Below are 5,343 nucleotides of genomic sequence, written 5' to 3' on the forward strand. Positions count from 1 at the left end.
TCCAATTTTCAAGTTTTTCTCTTCAACCACAAAGGCTAGAAACTGTTTTAAATGAAAGCTCAGATTCACCCCTAATCACATGCTTCCAGGAGCTGGGGCTTAAAGGAAAACATTAAATGTCACGAGACTCATGCTAAAATTGTAAGAGTTGGCAACCCTATGTTTAGTATCATTCAGCCCCATTTTCACAGCAACTCATCGGTGTGCCAAGTCATTGTATTATCTTGGAATAGCAATGCTACAAGAACCCTGACACTAGCTCTGCTGAAAAGGTTTAACTAGGGAATAGGGTTTTTTTGGTCTGGACACAGTATTTCAGTAATGCTGCCTACAGAGGTGTCACAATCTCTGCCATTCACTTTAGTGAGTTAAAACCTGCTCATGCCCTAGGAAAGGAGGAACTGCCACACTGGATTAGGCGCCACATAGCCCTGTATCCAGTCTCTCACAGTGGCCAGCGTCAGCTGCTTTAGATGAAGGTGCATTTATACAATTCCCTGCCCCAGGGGGAATTTTGTTCCTTACCTCCATCAGCCAGTGACTGGCTCATTTCCCAGTAGCAGGAGCATTATAACATGCCCACATTTTTCGCTTTGATCGTGGAATGGCAGAGCTCGTTACCTGCAGCAGGCCTGACTTTTCTGAAGTGACTATTGATTTTCGATGCCTCCATTTTTGGAAGCATGACTTGAGACCCTTTCCGGGGACTGCTTTTCAGAGAGTGGGGGCTCAGCACCTTTCTGAAAACCAGGCCACTTTCAAAGGCGTCTTAAGCCACTTTGGAAAATGTAGCCCATTCATGAAACACTTAGTACTGTGGCAATGGGCTGAGTAGTATCTAGTGGGAATGAGTTCCACAGGTTAATTACGCACTGGGCGCAACTACTTTTTTTCTTTTACCATCTTTAAATAGGTGGCTTTTTCAATTCCACCGTGTGCTCCCTATAGTGGCTGTGTTATGGGAATGGCATGAAGGGGAGCACCCACTGCACCGTTCATTTCCTCCATCATGCCACTTCCCCTCTACACTAAGTCCTGACCTTTATAAATCTATCCAAGACCCTGATATTTTTCTTTGCTCTTCTGCATCACATCTCTATTTGTGCCATATCCTTTCTCCTGTGAGTAGAAGACAGTTGGCTGCAGTACCCAAGATGAGGGGTGGGTTGACCCTTTAGGGCATGGCCTTAGAGGCTGGGATTTTCAAAGGCAAGGGGCGTTGACCGAGCTGCCTAGTCTTCCCATTAATTTCAGCGACAGCAGACTCAGGGAATCATTTCAGAAAACACCCCCATTACGTTTCCAGTAATACTCTCAGTACAGCTTTCTGTCTCCTTCGGCTGGATGCGGTTCAGCGCATGCTGGTCTGTGTCAAGTGCTCCCAATGGTACTGCAGCAGTAACCCCCCTGCTCCCAAAAAGCCTTCTTCATAGTGGGCCAGTCTTTGGTACACCCCACTCTAGCAGGCTCGCCACTTTAGCACCTCCACCCTGCCCACTTTAGCACCCCAGCAACAGGTCTGCTGCTCTCGATAGTGGCCTCGCAGACAGAGTTGGTCCATGGTTTGGGCATACCTCACACCTCTAGCTGCAGACAAATGTATTCCCATTCAGCCCTGGTGCCTCTTTGTTGCCCATCCTTTGAAATGCCACTGGAGCATTTATCATTCCAAAAGGAAGCACCAGCAGGCAAACTGGCCAGCGTTTCCAAGGGCTCACTGTGCCATTGAGCCCTTGGCAGATATGGTACCGATCTACCACCCCATTGGCCTTTGCGACTGGGTTCAGCTTTCAGACTCTGAGATCCCTGTGACATGCCCTCAAACTGTCCACGAAGAGATACATTTCAGTTTTTCTAGGGAGACGCCTCTGACAGCTTCTCAAAGTCACTGGCATGGAAACCCTGCATACAATTTGTACCAGCCCCTTTACTGAGCAGGCAGAAGCATCTGCACTATGCTTCCGTCACCAGCAGAACAGCTCTCATGGTAGCACAAGAGCTCATTCTAGCATCAGCCTTATGTGTTTCCCCAGAAACAGCAGTGACAGGTGGAAAACTCCTGTTTCTTCTTTCAATTTGCACCATTCACAAACTTTCTCGAAGGCACATAACAAACCCACTCCAGATCAGGCATCCTTCAGCGGTGTGTTTACAGAATAACTGTTTAAAGCGGTGGAGGTTATTCTTCATCTTTCACCATCACCCTCAGGTGAAAGACCAACAGCTGCTGGAACAGTCTCTCTGCTCATGACCGCGACAGTCCTGTGGCTCTTCCTGATAATGCCATCCCTCGAGATCTTGCTCCTTGTCAATGTAACATTCCTCCTGGCATTGATACTTCTCTGGTTATTGAGGGTTCACTCCATGTGTAACATTTCCAGTTCCAGCTGCAATACCACACACTCGTCTTCCACCAAAAAATACCTCATCCTTATTGCTGAACAAGATCACAAGTCTGAATCTTTTAGTCTTCTAGTTCACACATGAGGTTGAGTCTCAGGTTGCACAAAGGCCTCTGTTACGTAGGCTATACCTCTCCTGATGCAGTTCCTTCTTGATATCCCACGTCTTTCCACCTGTCTTTCTATTTAATAGGTCTATCTAAGTGTCTGTCTTTAAAGCATCCCATCATCATGGCACCTAAGGTGCTAGCACAAAATTAAAGGCTGCAAATAATTTAACATCTAAGTTTAATGTTTGTCACTTAATCAGGTTAATTGATTTTATGGTTCCTCACCATATGCATGAAATCAAACTTCAAACCAAAAACAACAAAGGTTTTCTCCTGTCACTTCAAGTGTCTGTTTCTTTAAGAACAAGGAACTTCCTGGACCAAGTAGCTCTGAACATTCGAACAGAACTCTGGATCAGCTGGCACTTGCATTCTGGTTCCAAGTTTCCCATCCTGATGATGCAAAACCCATTCACAGACTTCGTGGGAGGATTGGTTTTTTCACTGGGCTGTGGGGTGTTTATACTCTGAAGCACCAAGCCCCACTGTCAGAAACAGACACTCCAAGCCAAAACCCAAATTTGAAAATGCTTGGGGATTCCAAATCCCATTTTTCTTCTCTTTCATGACCCACAAAAAAGCTAGGATCATCCCAAAACACAAGAGTCCAAATGAAGCCTGGTTCTTTAGTCAGCGGTACAGTACAGTTTTCTGGGTCTTTTTATGGGAGGGTTAAAAACATATATTTAGGCCCGAATTGTTAGACCTCAGTGCCTAAACTGTTAGATATTATACAGATGTTTAATGCACTACTGGAAGGCACTCAGATGCTACGGTGATGAAAGTGGTATAAAAACCACTCGGATAGAATAGTATCAGAGGGATAGCCGTGTTAGTCTGAATCCACAAAAACAACGAGGAGTCCGGTGGCACCTTAAAGACTAACAGATTTATTTGGGCATGAGCTTTTGTGGGTAAAAAACCCCACTTCTTTACTAGAATAGAATTCTCAGTTGGAGTTTTTCACTGCCTTCAGGTCAATGACACAACACTAATGTACACCAGCTGAGGATTTGGTCCCTATAGCCATATGAAGGCATCTAAATGAAATCTGCCTGGTTCTCAGGGGCACTGGGCAGCCATAAAGACTATCAGTGTCAAGGAGAAGCAGCAGTATTTCATTTATTACTATCATGGGTGTAATACTTGGTGCCCCAGTCATGGGCCAGGAGCACAGCACCTCTGAAAAATTAGGCCACTCATGTAGGCTGGAGTTTTCCCAAAGATGTAATGATGTATGCAGTGTTGTTGTAGCCGTGTCGGTCCCAGGATGTTAGAAAGACAAGGTGGGTGAGGTAATATCTTTTATTGGACAACCTTCTGCTGGGGAGAGAGACAAGCTTTCGAGCGACATGGAGTGTGAAAGGTACTCAGTTTTAAGTCTACACTTAAAACTCTGCATCGGCACAGCTGTAGTGCTTCAATGAAGACGTTCTACACTGACAGGAGAGAACTCTCTCAGTGGCACAGGTTAATCCGTGACGCCAACGTAGCACTGCCTACATTGGCACTTAGGTCAGTATAACACCACTTGGGGTGTGAGTGATGTAGTTATACCGAAGTAATTCTGTGGTGTAGACCAGGGCTCAGAGTGTCACAGCTAAATACAAGATCAAAAAGATAGTTCAGCATAAGTACTAAGTCCTTATTCTACGGGACCATTCAAGGCAAAGTGTGACTAACACCCTTGTAATCACAGAACAAAAAGGGGGTTAGTGGGTTACATAAATATAATAAGTCATAAATCCAGTGTCTTTATTAAGACCATGATTTTAAGTGTCTAGCAAAGTTATGAATTTAAACTCCCAGGCTCATGTTTTGAAGGTGTTCAGCAGGTCAGATATGGGGGGATTACTTTGTGACAAGTGTTCACACACTGGTGACAGAGTTTTTGTCTTTTATCATTTTTCTGTGAGAGTTCATTCGAGAACGAAGTGATTGTCTGGCCAGTACAACTATGTCGCTTTGGGGTGTAGATCGTTCACACCCCTGATTGATGTAGTTATATCAAATAATTCTGCAGTGTAGACCAGGTCTAAGTTTCCCAGGTCTGAAGAAGAGCTCTATGTAGCTTATAAGCGTGTTTCTCTCACCAACAGAAGTTGGTCCAATAAAAGATATTACCTCCCCCACCTTGGCTCTCTAATGATTTAATAAGTTAATCTGCATGCTTGCAACCACTTTGCATGTCATCATAAACTGCAGCTTCTGGCGAACAGAATATTGGGAATCATTAAAAAAGGGACAGAAAATATATTGCCTCTATATAAATACATGATACGCCCACATCTTGAATACTGCGTGCAGATGTGGTTGCCTCAACTCAAAAAAGATATATTGGAATTGGAAAAGATTCAGAAAAGGGCAACAAAAATGATTAGGGGTATGGAACGGCTTCCATATAAGGAGAGATTAATAAGACTGGGACTTTTCAGCTTGGAAATGAGACGACTAAGAGGGAATATGATAGAGGTCTATAAAATCATGACTTGTGTGGAGAAAGTCAATAAGGAAATGTTATTTACTCCTTCTCATAACTCAAGAACTAGGGGTCACCAAATGAAAAATAGGCAGCAGATTTAAAACAAACAAAAGGAAGTATTTTTTCACACAACGCACAGTCAACCTGTGGAACTCTTTGCCAGAGGATGTTGTGAAAGCCAAGACTATAACAGGGTTCAAAAAAAGAATAAATTCATGGAAGATAGGTCCATCAATGGCTATTGGCCAGGATGGACAGGGATGGTGTCCCTAGATTCTGTTTGCCGGAAGCTGGGGTAAATGATCCAGGGGTTGGATCATTTGATGATTACCTGTTCTGTTCATTCCCT

This window comes from Trachemys scripta, chromosome 14, assembly GCF_013100865.1.
Source record: "Trachemys scripta elegans isolate TJP31775 chromosome 14, CAS_Tse_1.0, whole genome shotgun sequence".
In the NCBI taxonomy this organism is placed as follows: domain Eukaryota; kingdom Metazoa; phylum Chordata; order Testudines; family Emydidae; genus Trachemys; species Trachemys scripta.